Here is a 16,422-nt window from a genome sequence, read left to right as displayed (position 1 = left end):
ACATCTGGAGGGGTGGCAAAGAGTTCATCATTCTGCGAGCTCCATAAGAGAAAGGTGGCATAGAAGCCAGTCCACTTCATTTCACAGAAGAGGGGTTAGAGTAAGCATATGAATAAGCAGGGAAATTCTTGGAGGACATATGAACATAATGATTTGAAGAATAGTGCACATAATCATAGCCTTAGGCTTTCCCTGCAAAACAGAAGTGTTAGTATGATGATGTTCATATGAGGATTTAGATCCATATGATGAATTTGATCATCGTGAGTAATTTGGTCCATATGAGGACTTGGATCCATATGAAGACTTAGGTCCATATCAAGAATTTGATCTTGGGTTCCTATTCTTCACAGGTGGTGTCATGATGACATTACCTGAAGACTTTCAAGGCACCTTTTGGGAATCTAGATTTTCTTCATAGAGGGACCGTTTCTGCAGTTAGTTCCAACATATCTAGCAAATACTTCACCGTTCTGATTTTTGAAGAGTTTATAGTTGGAGTCAAATGACTCATCAGAAGAATATGAAGATTCACATGTAAAGCCAGATAAAGTGGATGGATCTACGGGAGGTCCTTTCGCAGCAGCCCATGAGATTTCGGGATACTGCTCAGGTTTCCAGTAGGTCCCATCAGCATTGAGTTTCCTCTCAAAGGCAATACCCTCTTTCCTAGGGTTCCTGTTGAGGATCTACTTTTTAAGCACATCACTAAGAGCCTGATGCCCTTTGAGGCTTTTGTACAGGCCTTTCACATATAATTCCTTCAACCCTGCACTGTTAGTGATACTTGTGGTATCCTCAGATGAGGAATATGTGACCACAGAGACAGTTGAAGAATTTGCAGCAATAGAAGCATTTGAACTTCCAGGTGAAGAATTAGCAGATTCACGTTCAATGCATTTCAAACATGGTGGAATGAATTCATCCCGAGCGGAACTGATCTGTTGAGCAAGCAATGAATCACGTTCCTTCTGAAGATCTTCATAACTCACCCTTAGCTTCTCAAGATCCTGCTTTCTTTGAAGAAATTCATAAGAAAGCTTCTCATGCTCGGATAAGAGAGTGTTATGATGACTTTGAAGGTTATCAAACTTAGACTGAAGTCTCTGAAGATTATCAGTTAGAGTTTGAGTTCGATCTATTTTTTCACCCAACATGTCATCGCTTTTGTCTAGCATATTTTGTACCTTTTCAAAAGCCTTTAGTTGTTTCACAACAATCTTAGCAAGTTTGGAATAACTAGGCTTGAGGTTTTCATCAGATTCATCCTCACTTGATTCAAAGGAGGATATTTGAGTACCTTGGCACCTTTTGCCATGAAGCAATAGGTGGGAGCATAGTCATCATCGCCGTCGTCAGTAGTGTTGGGGAAGTCATTTTCCTCAGCGTTGAAGATGGACTTGCCGACGAAAGCAGTAGCGAGAGCTAGGCTCGCCACACCATAGTCTGACTCCTCAGATGCCTCCTCTCCCTCATTTTCCTCAGATTGAGCTTCAGAGTCCATTTCCTTGCCAATGAATGCCCGAGCCTTTTTGGAGATTCTCTTCTTGTGAGATGAAGACTTTGAAGATTTTGATGATGAGGACTTTGAAGATTTCTTCTTATTCTTTGAGTCATCAGAACTGTCATCCTTGTATTTCTTCTTCTTTGATTCCTTCTCCCACTGAGGATAATCAGTAATGTAGTGACCTGATTTCTTGCATTTGTGGCTAGTTCTCTTCTTGTAGTCACGGGATGAGGAATCTGATCTCATGTCATCACCTCTTGAGGATTTACCAAAGCGTCCACGCCTTGAGAACTTCTGGAATTTCCTCACGAGCATTGCTAGCTCCTGACTCAGTTCTTCAGGATCACCAAGGCTACTACCAGAATCCCCTCCTTCAGATTCAGAGACTGCCTTGGCCTTCAGTGCCCGTGATCTACCATAGCTCGGTCCATAGAGATCTCTCTTCTCAGCAAGTTGAGACTCATGAGTATTTAGCCTCTCGAGGATATCACCAGGATCAAGTGACTTGTAGTCTCCACGCTCTTGAATCATCAGTGCAAGTGTGTCGAATGAGGAATCAAGCGATCTTAGCAATTTCTTCACCACCTCATGGTTGGTGATGTCAGTGGCACCAAGTGCTTGAAGCTCATTTGAGATGTCAGTGAGGCGATCGAAGGTTTGCTGGACATTTTCATTGTCGAGTCTTTTGAAGCGGTTGAAGATATTGCGAAGAACGTCAACTCGAGGGTCACATTGTGCTGAGTGTCAGGACCCCGATTCTAAGTCACATCGATCTAGCCTGTAACACCTCATATCACATTGCGGCCTCACGCACGGTACTCCCACGGGTGTCGCCTTACCATGGCCCGGGACCGTTTGCGCCTTTTGGCTCACGTATATGACAATGTCGCTAGCATCCATATGACAGAGAACCCGGGCCGACATGGCTAGTCGTGATCCCAAAGCGGCACTAGCATATGGGGACAGGCATACATGAATCAACATCGAACGTGTCGGTCAGCAGCGTGTGAATCCGGGCTGTAGCACTGGGCTAACAGGACTCCGGGAACCCGGGCTGTAGCAGGCTAGGCAGGACTCCGGATGTCACCGCTTGACATTTCCCCGAAGGGACAGACACAGGAACGATATGAATCACATGCCGGCCAGTCAAGTGTCCAGAGCAGTAGTGCTGGGCTAGCAGGACTCCGGTGAACCGGGCTGTAGCGGACTACTATGGCTCAAGGAGGCACTAGACTACATTTCCCCATAAGAGAGGCTGCCAAGGATAAACAACTAGATAGTCGGATCCCACACATACCAAGCATTTCAATCATACACACAATATGCTCGATATGTGCAAATACAACATGGCATCACAACAAAACTCTACAACTCAAGTACTTTATTTAAGGGGCTCCAGAGAGCCTTACATAACTTGTTCATACAGATAGGGGTCACATGACCCGACACTCAAGTCATACAATCATACAAGCACATGCGGAAGCAACTTGTCTGGGTACAGACGCTAGAAAGAAAGAAGGCTTGACGAAGCCTATCTATCTACGTAGGCCCTTCACAAGCCTAGATCACCACCTGGGTGGCAAGTCACTCGTCGTCGTCGAGTTCTACGTAGAACCCATCGGAAGGGGCGGTGTTGTCGTCTGAAAACAGTAATTGAAGCAACATGAGTACAAAGGTACTCAGCAAGTCTTACAACAGATCCTACTATACATGTTCATTCTCAAGAAGGTAGTGGAGTTATTGCAGCAAGCCAGCTTTGACTCTTGGCTAAGCTATCCTACGAGACACCACTTGTGAAATAGTTGTCGCACACGAGTCCACTAATCACCATCTCAATACTCCACCGTGGATCCTCCCTCGTCATCCCACGAGAGAGCCATCCGCGGTACTCACACTTATCTTGAGGCTTTTAATAGTATCCATTTACTTGTCTATGAACTGCATAAGCGACCAAGTAGTCCTTTACCGCAGACGCGGCTATTCGAATAGTTTTATACCCTGCAGGGGTGTACTTCGTCACACACGCTCTCACCACTTACCGTCACTACACGATGTGTACTCAGCAACCTTCAAGCGGAAGCCCAACGTGGGTGTCGGCCACAGCCCACCCAAACACTCAAGTCTCTAGTCCAGGTTTATGGCCTATTTAGGTTCCATCCGCAGGGAGTCCGGCCGAGGTTTCCACATACGGCCCCAAACGATGTGTGCAGGGTTCCCGGACACCAAACGGGCGACTCGGTACACCGTGCCACGAGCCTACCGCATCACAGCCCACCCCTTGGTCAGCGCTGTCCACGGCCTCCAGCTTACTACAAACACCAGAAACTACGTGCAACTCCTGGACAGAGGACAAGGGTGATTAAGAATCCGAGGGGGTCCATTGGTTTCGGGCCCAATGCGTGGTAGTAGCTGAATCTTAAATCACGCATACAGATCTCTGTTCTTAGGGACGGTCTCAATGAAACAACCCACCATGTACTCCTACATGGCTTCCCATCGATACCTTTACCAAATCGTATTCAACACCTCACTCTCATTACCGACACACGCTTTCACTCTAGTTCATCACCCTGATGAGCCAGACCTGACACGACTCTAAGCGTAGCAAGCATAGCATTGTAGGAACACAACATGGCTCAATCAACTCCTACACATGCTAGTGGGTTTCATCTAGTTACTGTGGCAATGACAGGTCATGCAAAGGAAAGTGGGTTCAACTACCGCAACACACAGCAGTTTGAATCGCGTTGTCTTAATGCAGTAAATGAGAGCAGAAGCGAGAAGATGGGTTTGTATCGAAATGATCAATGGGTTGCTTGCCTGACGGAGTGGTGGTGGGATACTGCCCTTCAGTTGGATATTCGTGAATATCCTCGGAGGCAGGACCTACCACAATGAACACATCGAAGCACAATCAACACCAAGCAAGTGCAACAATATGATGCATGCATGAGACATGGCAAAATGGATGGATTGGGCTAATGCAACTAAGACCAGATGGGTTTGGACTATTTTGAATCAAAGATTCAAATTCCAAGTTCATAAATGGCCCATGTTAGTGCTTTATCTTGTTCTGCATTAAACAGTAGGTTAACTTGCTTAAACATGCATGAAACCGGTACAGACGGATAGAATGGATTTTTTTGATCATTTTTCATATATAAATCTTTTCATTCTGAGCTATAGATTATTTTCTATGATTTTTTGAAGTTTGTGATAATTTCTGGAATTTCCTATATAAGAATAATTCCAGTAATTAAATTGCTTAAAACGTCAGCAGTGTGTCATGATGACATCAGCGGTCAACGGGGTCGTCCAGGTCAAACCTGACGTGTGGGTCCCCTGTGTCAGTGTCACTGTTAGGTAATTAAACTAATTAGAATTAACTTAATCCTAACCCAGGTTAATTAGTAGGCGGGCCCCACTTGTCAGTGACTCTGGGGAGTCAACCCGTGGTCAAACCACGCTGACTAGCCGGCGTTTAGCCGCCGGCGACGTCCAGACGCGGCGGTGGAGTGCGGGATTCCTCCTCCGGTGACCAAATGGACGGCGGAGAGCACCTACGTGTAGCTGGGAACAAACCGCATCGACTGGTGGTGGTGGTGGAGCTCGGGGTCGCCGGAATCGACGCCGGCGACGAGCCGTGCGGCTGCCGGGGTACGGGTGTGGTCGAACCCGTCGCTAGAGAGCACGGCGAGGGGCGTGCGATGGTGCTACGGGCTCCTGGCGATGCAGTGGAGCTAACGTCCATGGTGGTGCGACCGTTGGATGGCCGGAGCCTCGTCGGCGACGAGCTCGTGCGGCGGCGCGTGCGGGTGAGCTACGTGCAGTGGCTACGGAGCTCGAGAAGGAGAATGGAGAGGATAGGAAGGTGCAGAAGCTCACGGCGGAGGCGATGAGCTAAGTGGCGCTGTCGGGGTCGTGCTGCTGCGGTGGTGACGGCGAAGGGGATCTCCGACGGTGAGCGGCGAACGCGAGGTCGGAGCGGTGGCTTCGGGGCAAGCGAGCGCTCGGGCTCGACTCGCTCGAAGGAGAAGGCGACGGCAGAGCTGCTGGACACGGTGGGGCGGCGCGAGGACGACGGTGGCTACGGCTACTCCGGCGAGGTGGCAGCGGCTGCGTCGGCCATGGTGGAGGAAGGCGAGGGAGAGGCGATGGGGGAGAAAGGGGATGTCCAGGGGCTCGGGGGCGCGTCGTGGAGGTCGTGCAGCTCGTCCACGGGCGAGGCGGCAAGCAGGTGGCGCCGTGGCGAGCTCGCGCACGCCGGCGTCACCTCTCTGCCTGCTCTGGCGAGAGCAAGCAGCTGACTGGCGCGGGCCAGCACAGTGCTGGGCCGGCCAGTGGGCTGCCAGGTAAGTCCTTCTCTGCTTTCTGTTTTTCTGTTTTTATTTATTTCTGTTCTGTGTTTTGAAATAGTAGTAATACTATTTCATTTAGGAAAATCCTGGAAATATTCAGAGGCACATTTGAAATTATTCTCAACAGCCTAAAAATACCTTCAAGATTATTTGGGCATTTTAAAATATTTATAGGATTTAAATTGCCCAAATGCAAATACTTATGGCTTGGTGAAAAATCCAGAATAGCCTCCAAAAATATGAAACCATTTTTGGCAGAGGTTTTAGCCAGGACCAAAGATGGTGAACATTTTTGGAGGGCATTTCAGGTTCATTGAAAAGGATTTTAGTAAACCCTAGTTGTGTTCAGGGGGTGCTGGGGGTTTTTGGCATCCCCATTTCAAGTTTCTGTGAAAAGTAGACATGATGCAACACTCTAATGCATGAACTAGCTAGGATGTGACAACTCACCCCCACTCAAAAAAATCTCGTCCTGAGATTTAGGATCCGTTGGGAAGAAGGTGGGGTACTCAAGTCGAAGACGATCCTCCCTTTCCCAAGTAGCTTCTTTCTCGGAATGGTGTGACCATTGAACCTTGAGAAACTTGATGTTTTGGCGTCGAGTGGTACGCTCGGCTTGATCAAGGATTCGAACGGGATATTCTCGATATGTGAGGTTATCTTGGAGATCAAGCGTTTCGTGGTCCACTCCACGGATAGGATCCGAGAAGCAACGCCTGAGTTGAGAAACGTGGAAGACGTCAGAACCTTGGAAAGATGCAAAGGTAGTTCCAATTGGTAGGCAACTTCTCCTCGCTTGGCAAGAATGCGAAAGGGTCCAATGTAACGAGGAGCCAATTTGCCTTTGATACCGAATCGATGGGTTCCCTTTAAAGGAGTAACCCGAAGGTAAGCCTTCTCGTCAACCTCAAAAGTCATAGCCTTATGTTTGCGGTCATAATGGCTCTTTTGGCGAGATTGGGCTGTTTTCAAATTCTCACGAATAATGTGAACCTGCTCTTCTGCTTCCTGAATCATATCCGGGCCAAAGAGTTGTCTTTCCCCGGTTTCTGACCAGTTAAGAGGCGTTCGACATTTTCGTCCATAGAGAACCTCGAAAGGAGCTTTGCCCAAGCTAGCTTGATAGCTATTGTTATATGCGAACTCGGCGAATGGAAGGCATTTCTCCCAATCCATGCCAAAAGAGATGACAGAAGCTCGGAGCATATCCTCCAGAATTTGATTAACTCGTTGTACCTGACCACTTGATTGAGGGTGGAAGGCGGTGCTAAAGGAGAGACGAGTTCCCATAGCATTCTGGAAACTTTCCCAAAATCGAGAGGTGAAGAGACTTCCACGGTCCGAGTTAATTTCCAATGGAACACCATGAAGAGACACTATTCGGGAGATGTACAAGTCAGCTAGCTGGCTCGCGGTTATACTCTCACGAACAGGTAGGAAGTGGGCTACTTTGGAAAGACGATCGACAACAACGAAGATAGCATTATTCCCTCTCTTGGTCCTGGGAAACCCGGTAATGAAATCCATACCGATTTTATCCCATTTCCATTCAGGAATAGCCAAAGGCTGAAGGGTGCCAGCAGGCCGTTGATGCTCTGCTTTAACACGACGAAAGGCGTCGCAATTAGCAATGTATTGAGCAATTTCTCTCTTCATCCTAGTCCACCAAAACCTCTGGCGTAGGTCTTGATACATTTTAGTACTACCGGGATGAATGGTGAGAGGAGATTCATGAGCTTCCTTAAGGATCAATCGCCTCAGGTTGCATACCTTGGAAACCACTAGGCGGTCTCCAAAGAACACAACACCTTGGTCATCAACGGAGAAACAATCCGCAACTCCTTTCTTGATGTTTCTCTTAATATGGGAGATTCCCGGATCTACCTTCTGAGCTTTGATGATCTGATCCGTAAGGGTAGGTTTCGCCACCAGGGTGGATAGAAATCCTCGAGGAACAATGTGAAGGTTAAGCTTACAGAATTCCTCGTGGAGAAGTGGTTGAACTTGTTGTAACATCAAGTTGTTACAATAAGATTTACGGCTTAGCGCGTCAGCCATGACGTTGGCTTTGCCCGGGGTATAAGTTATTCCTAATTCGTAATCTGTGATCAACTCGACCCAACGTCTTTGCCTGAGATTCAAATCCGGTTGGGTGAAGATGTATTTCAGACTTTGGTGATCAGTGAAAATCTCGCAACGATTACCGAGAAGGTAATGTCGCCATGTTTTGAGTGCATGGACTACGGCTGCAAGCTCTAGATCATGTGTGGGATAATTATCCTCATGTAGACGCAACTGTCGGGAAGCGTAGGCAATCACGTGACGATCTTGCATGAGTATGCAACCTAGTCCTTGTCGCGAGGCGTCGCAATAGATAATAAAGTCCTTAGAGAAATCTGGTGGTATGAGTACGGGAGCAGATGTCAGGCGTCTTTTCAGTTCCTGAAAGCTGAACTCGCACTGTGGGGTCCACTCGAACTTTTTATCTTTCTTGAGGAGTTCAGTTAGAGGTTTAGCAACCTTGGAGAAATTCTCGACGAAGCGGCGATAGTAGCTCGCTAAGCCAAGGAAACTCCGAACTTGCTTGACCGATTCAGGTGGAGTCCAGTCAAGGATGGCTTGAACTCGCTCAGGATTGACAGCAATACCCTTACCAGAGATTACATGGCCTAGATAGGTCACTTCTGGCAACCAGAATTCACACTTAGAGAATTTAGCATAAAGGCGATGCTCTCGAAGTTTCATCAATACTAGCCTTAGATGCTCGGCATGTTCTTCCTCATTCTTGGAGTAGATGAGTATATCATCGAGGTATACTACGACGAATTTATCCAAATATTCCTTGAAGATTGAGTTCATTAACCGGGAGAAGGTGGCTGGAGCATTGGTTAAACCGAAAGACATGACGGTGTACTCGTATTGGCCATAATGAGTAACAAAGGCCGTTTTAGGAATGTCCCCGTTCTTGATTTTGATTTGATGGTAGCCCAACCTCAAATCCATTTTAGAGAAGACTGAGGATCTAGCGAGCTGATCATACAGGTCGTTGATCCTGGGAAGCGGATACTTGTTCTTGATAGTGACTAGGTTGACAGGTCGGTAATCTACAACCATCCGATCCGTACCATCCTTCTTCTTGACAAAGAGGACGGGGCAAGCCCACGGAGAAGAACTAGGACGGATGAAACCCTTTTTCAAGGACTCATGGAGTTGTTTCTTAAGCTCGGCTAGCTCTAGGGGTGCCATCTTATAAGGTCTTCTAGAGATTGGGACGGTTCCTGGAACAAGGTCTATCACGAACTCGACATCCCTGTCAGGTGGAATACCTGGCAGTTCTTCTGGGAAGACATCCGGGAAGTCACGGACTGGAACATCTTCAAGGTCTGGAAGAGGGTTGGCATTTAATGAGTAAAGCTGACGCTTAGACACCCGGGTCAAAACATTGACTGTCTTGCCCGACGGATGGGTGAGTTGAACAGTTCTAGTAGAGCAATCAATCTTAGCATAATGAGCTGACATCCAGCCCATACCCGAGATGATGTTTATGTCCGAGGACTTGAGAGCTATTAGTGATGCTAGGAAGACCAATCTGTCGACAAGAATTTCATTTCCATGGCTTATCCTAGAGGTTTGCCACTTAGAACCAGGGGTTTGGATTACCATGGAGGTGGGCATGTCACAAAATGTGGTGTTGTGCAATCGAGCATAGCTCTCAGAGATAAATGAATGAGATGCTCCAGTATCGAAAAGAACAGTTGCCGGATGGCAATTAACAAGGAGCGTACCAAGGACGACGTTGGGATCCTCATGAGTTTCCTCAGCTGAAACATAGTTGACATGGCCACGTGCAGTGGTGGCTGGCTTGGCGTAGTAAGTCTTTCTTGCTGGCTTACCACGGCCAACGGATTGTCCAGGTTGATTAGGGTTGTTTCGGGGGCACTCGCGCAAATAGTGACCCGTTTCTCCACACTTGAAGCACGTCACAACATTGGGGCATGGAGCAGCATTAGCAGCGGGGCCACCATAGACCTTGGGCGGTGCATACGGCTGGTTGGGGCGAGGCGCCTCGAAGGATGGCCTCGGAGTGAACCTAGGTGGCAGAGCAGTGTTTGGAATCCAGACCCGGCGCTTCTGAGATCCAGAGCCGGATGAGGAACCAAAATCGCGAGAGTGCTTGCATGTAGCGTCATAGTCAGACTGTCCTGTCTCAGCACTGATGGCCTTATTGACCAATTTCTGGAAAGAGGTGCACTCGTGCAGACGAAGATCACGGTGAAGCTCGGGGCTAAGTCCCTTGTGGAACCTTGCCTGCTTCTTGGCGTCGGTGGATACCTCTTCAGGAGCATAGAGTGCTAAATTTCCAAACTCACGGCTGTATGCATCCACAGTCAGTCTGCCTTCGGTGAAGTTGCAGAATTCTTCCCGCTTACGATCTATGAGACCCTCCGGAATGTGATGCTCACGGAAAGCCTCACTGAATTCAGCCCAAGTAGTGATTTGGCCGGCTGGGCGCATAGCCTCAAAGTTTTCCCACCAAAGGCTAGCAGGGCCTTCGAGGTGATAGGCAGCGTAGGTGACCTTATCAGCTTCGGCTACGTTGGCAGAACGTAGCTTGTGGGTGATGCTGCGAAGCCAATCATCCGCATCAAGGGGCTCGACGGAATGGTTAAACTTCGGTGGATACAACTTGATAAAGTCATTGATGGACACCAAGTCGTTCCTCTGATGACGTGCAGTATTCTGCTCAATTCGCTCTAGCAAGCGGTTAGTCTCACGCTTGTTTCTTTCTGCCTCCAGCATAACTTCGGCCAGTGAAGGCGGTTGGGGCAGATTCTCCCCCCTAGCTGCATTGGCTTCACCCTGCGCCTGGACAGCAGGGTTGTTGCGGGTGTTAACCATCCTAGGAGAAACAAAACAACGGTTTAGACAAGGATGGCTAAATCTTGGCAGGGAAGTGCGGAATGTAATGGATAACACGGAATGCAGAGATGATCATCAGTATGACATGGTAATATAGAAACCGACATATATATACCAACGGTCATACACACCATACATAGTTTAGTACAAGCCCAGGCTAGAGTACGGCTACGATGAAAGACGATACATCTCATCAGAGGCATTCCAAGCTCCTATACATTATTTTTCTACACCTCCGGAACGTGATACACACCAAGTCGTATCCCACAAGACACGCAGGACTGTGGGGAATACAACTGTTACAATACTAGTGGAACTACTACCAACTCAGACGTCTCCGTAGTAATCTTCGTAGAAGTCACCACCATGTCCTGGGAGCTGAACATGATCATCTGGAAACAGTCGGTCCTGTGGAGCTTGCGGTCCATAAGGACTCGGGTGTGGCCTTGGTCCAACAAACGGTGGCAGACGGGGTCCACGAGGAGGGGTGATGCCTCCTACATCACGCCATTCCATACATTCTGGTAGACCAGACCTCACGGGGTACAAGTCCCTCATGTCCATATACCCGGCCTGCACGGTAGGTGCAAACCGTGTCAGAGTGGCCCAGTGATCAGAATGGGCATTAAAGAGCTCCATTCGCAAGGCACGATTCTCACGGTCCTTGTCCTCAAGCATCTCGGTGGTGGTGCGGAGTAGTGAATCCTCATGGGTAGGATCACAGTAAGTAGCCTGATAGTACCCCTGTGCCCCAGGGAGTGCTGCTGGCATATAGCAGAAGTCAGTGTTCTGAAGCAAGGCAGTTCTGGCTCGCATGATAGTCATCATTGAGTAAGCTGCGTCTTGCACGGACATCTCGATGGTAACCCCAAGTCCATAAGAGCAATGGAGGGGTTCAGTAGCTCCAGGATAGGAAGGGTAAATCCTGACTGTGCAAAAATATTGGCTTTGATTAAAGTCTCGAAACTGCTCCTCGACGGTATACTCGGGATACCAACGATAGCCTGTCTCAACCATCACTCGGACCAGCATGGCCGTGTGACCAGGTACATCGAGCCACCGGGTCAAACGAACCACTTGATTCTGAGAACGGTTGGCCATCTGAAAGCACGGAATAATGCAAGGCATTAGTATTTCTAGGAGAATTCGGACAGCATAACGGCTGTAAATGCTCGGAAAAAGATTTGAGACATTCGCAACAGTTTGCAATACCACTCAACAACATCATGTCAAGGTTCTGGTTCAACCGACAACATACTAAGGTAGTAGAAACTGAACCGAAGCATGGAACCAACAATCCTCTAAGTTACTACGGATCAGTAACACGTGAACCTGATAGAGAGAAGAGAGCCTAGTCCTTAACCCACGTAGAATGAGAAGAGAATGACTCAGATCAGAGGGCATGGGGTAAGGAGTAAAAGCGCCTTACGTTCCCTCCCACAATCAATTCCCCTACATATAACTAAAGCATTTCTAGACTCGACATCGACCAGTTTGGCTTAACGCACCTACAGGAAGTCCGGCTCTGATGCCAACGCCGTCAGGACCCCGATTCTAAGTCACACCGATCTAGCCTGTAACACCTCATATCACATTGCGGCCTCACGCACGGTACTCCCACGGGTGTCGCCTTACCATGGCCCGGGACCGTTTGCGCCTTTTGGCTCACGTATATGACAATGTCGCTAGCATCCGTATGACAGAGAACCCGGGCCGACATGGCTAGTCGTGAACCCAAAGCGGCACTAGCGTATGGGGACAGGCATACATGAATCAACATCTAACGTGCCGGTCAGCAGCGTGTGAATCCGGGCTGTAGCACTGGGCTAACAGGACTCCGGGAACCCGGGCTGTAGCAGGCTAGGCAGGACTCCGGATGTCACCGCGTGACATTTCCCCGAAGGGACAGACACAGGAACGATATGAATCACATGCCGGCCAGTCAAGTGTCCAGAGCAGTAGTGCTGGGCTAGCAGGACTCCGGTGAACCGGGATGTAGCGGACTACTATGGCTCAAGGAGGCACTAGACTACATTTCCCCATAAGAGAGGCTGCCAAGGATAAACAACTAGATAGTCGGATCCCACACATACCAAGCATTTCAATCATACACACAATATGCTCGATATGTGCAAATACAACATGGCATCACAACAAAACCCTACAACTCAAGTACTTTATTTAAGGGGCTCCAGAGAGCCTTACATAACTTGTTCATACAGATAGGGGTCACATGACCCGACACTCAAGTCATACAATCATACAAGCACATGCGGAAGCAACTTGTCTGGGTACAGACGCTAGAAAGAAAGAAGGCTTGACGAAGCCTATCTATCTACGTAGGCCCTTCACAAGCACTACAGGAAACAACTACTTTGCCGTCTGCCACGGCGGACGGCAAAGGCTCGAAAGGCGGACAGCAAAGACCTTTGCCGTCAGCCGCGGACGGCAAAAGGCTCCGGCAAAGAAGGCTATGGTAAAAAGCTGCTTTGCTGTCTGCTTCCTGGCGGCGGACGGCAAAGGTTCTTTGCCGTCTGCGGCGGACGGCAAAGAGGGCGGACTGCAATAATTGCGCTGTCAGTCCGTTAAGTGGCTAACGGCAGACCTTTGCCGTCCGCCGCTGACGGCAAAATTTCTCTGGTCTTTGCCGTCTGCCGCTGATGGCAAAGTGCAGGTTCTTTGCCGTCTGCCACAGATGGCAAAGTGAAGGTTCTTTGCCGTCTGCCACAGAGGGCAAAGTCTTTGCCGTCTGCCACTGTAGGCAAACTGACCAAATGGGTCAGCTCCCAGGAAGCACAGTTGGCTGCCACGTGGCTTCTTTGCCGTCCGCGGCAGACGGCAAAGAGCTCTTTGCCGTCGGTGGCAGACGGCAAAGAGCCTGCATATTGGCTGTTTTTTCTGTTTTTTATTAAATCCCACAATTTGCACATAAAATATATATGACATATATAGATATATTTCCATATCACATATCTAGCACATAAGTTTCATATCACATCAGTTTCATCCATACACATTGTTCATACATAAGCAAGTTCCATCCATACACATTGTTCCATCCATATATATATTACAATGCAAAGTTTCATCAAGATAGCAAGTTCCATCATAGCAAGCTAGATACAATGCAAAGTTTCATCAAAGGAAAAGCAAGCACTCCATCATAGCAAGCTAGCTTCCATGAAGTGAATGAAATCTGCAAAATGGTAAATAAGAAAGTTAGAAATAGGTGACTAGAACAAGAAGAAGACTAGAACAAGAAGTATATGTCATTTATGAGCTAACTTAGGTGAAATGGATCATATATGAGCTAACTAAGTTGAAATGGGTTGTTTATGATCTAACTTAGTTGAAATGGATCATTTATGAGCCAACTTAGTTGAAATGGGTCGTTTATGAGCTAACTAAGGTGAAGGGCATCGTTTTTGAGCTAAGTAAGGTGAAATGGGTCATTTTGGAGCTAACCTAGGTGAAATGGGTCATTTTGGAGCTAACCTAGGTGAAATGGGTCATTTTGGAGCTAACCTAGGTGAAATGGGTCATTTTAAAGCTAACGTAGGTAAATGGATCATTTAGGAGCTCATCTACGTAAAATGGGTCATTTTAGAGCTAATTTAGTTGAAATGGATCTTTTTGAGCTAACTTAGGTGAAATGGATCATTTAAGAGCTAATTTAGGTGAAATGGATCATTTTTAGCTCACTTAGGTCAAATGGATCGTTTATGAGCTAAATTAGTTGAAATGGATCGTTTATGAGATAACCTAGGTAAGATGGGTCATTTTGGAGTTAACCTAGGTGAAATGGGCCATTTTAAAGCTAACGTAGGTAAAATGGGTCATTTTGGAGGAAAATAAGCTAACTCTAGGTCATTATGGTAAGCATATTGGAGGAAATAAAGCTAAGTCTAGGTCTTTATGCATTTGTTAAGCAAAACACTAGAGAAACTTACCGTGATCAGGGAGGTGTAGGAGCGGGGTGGCTAGTGCCGCTACCTGGAGAAGGATCGTGCGATGCGTTTCTGGAGTTAAGCTGCACCAAAGATCATTTGCAATGTCTCGTTAGCATTACGACACTCAAATGTTAAGACTACCAAGTAATGTCCATTCAAACTAAACTCACCGTGCTCCCAGGAGCAATCACTGGCATCGGCGGAGCGGGCTGACCGGACTTCTCGCACACAGACTGCACATTTGGTTTTCAGAACAGAGTCATACTAGTTAGTAATGAGACTCAAATGTTAAGACTAGCAAGTAATCTGCAGAAGAAACTTACCACAAGGAGCTCGTACATGGCCCTTGCCTGCATGTCATTCCGTGCCCTCTCCTCCTCCATCATCTTTCTTGTCCTCTCCTCCATCTCCCGCTACCTCTCCGCCGCCTCCGCCAGAAGTTTCTCCGTTCTATCTCTCTCAGTTTGTATAGCAGCCTGCAACACCACTCACATGACCATTTGTAATCATTGATGGAAGCGCACACAATGTATTGGAGAAAGATAACTGAGTACGTATCACTAACCTTGATGGCGAGTTGCACTGGCCGTTCACGAGGCCTTATCTCAGGAGCGGAGCTCGACTGGCGCGCCTTGATCTCCGGGAGAGTGCTAGGACAACGGATAAGTCCATCTCCAATGGCTATGGAGCCATGGGACCTCCCGCCACCAGATATCATCACCAGCTCTGGATCAATGGGACCCTGGCTCGGGTTAAAGTCCTCCCCTTTCCTCGCCTTCCCCTCATCTCTATATCTCACGAGCTTGTTGTGGGAGGAGATGTTGGTGAAGTTGTTTGCATCATCGAGGTCAGACTGAGAGAAAGCCTTGACTTTCTTGAAAGAGCCAGTGTGGGCCATGGCATACAGGTCATACACCTCTGGCACCTTATCCGCCTTATTGTGGCGTGCCTGAAAGAGAGAAACAATGAAAATTAGTAATTAAAGGGCTCAAGCTAGCATGATGAATGAATTGCATGAATCATGAAGCAAACCACATACCCAGTTGCGCCCGAACTGATATAAGTTGGAGCTGCCTTGATGGTGTGGCACACCTTCCATTTGGGCACGTTTGTCCTTGGCCTGGTTGTGGAGGGCTAGCCATTCTTGTGAGCACCACTCATCGACCAACACCTCCCAACAATCCATCCGATCCGCACACCATCTCGGAGGCGCCTAAGTTAGCAAATAGAAACTTGAGCGCTACGGCTAAGAATTACTAAATGAAGGAACTTAAGTAGAAGGCCTTAAGAATTACCTTCATGTACTGCTCCTTACTCAGGAACTTATCGCGGCACGCCGGCTTGGTCTTCTTGATACCACGCAAGGCGTAGTAGTCTCGAACAGCCTGCACCCGAGCCTCGTGCCGTAAGTTCTTGAGTAGGCGCTTGCAGACGTTCTGGATAACATTTGCGCTGTCCTCCTTGTATCCCTCCTCACACCTGTAGAATGTCTGCAATCAAATGAGACAATATTGATTAGTACAATTAATAAGTAGCTAGTTGAAGATTTTGAAATGTGTAAAGGAGAAATTACCCAGAACGTCCTGATCACCATGTCTGCCCTCGTGTCGCACACGATACCGTCGATAATGACATCCGGCGGGGCCGGGGCAGCCACGTAGTGCTCCCAGCTCAACCCAAGCTCTGG

This window comes from Triticum aestivum, chromosome 6D, assembly GCF_018294505.1.
Source record: "Triticum aestivum cultivar Chinese Spring chromosome 6D, IWGSC CS RefSeq v2.1, whole genome shotgun sequence".
Taxonomy (NCBI): domain Eukaryota; kingdom Viridiplantae; phylum Streptophyta; class Magnoliopsida; order Poales; family Poaceae; genus Triticum; species Triticum aestivum.
Note: the sequence above shows the minus strand (reverse complement) of the source record.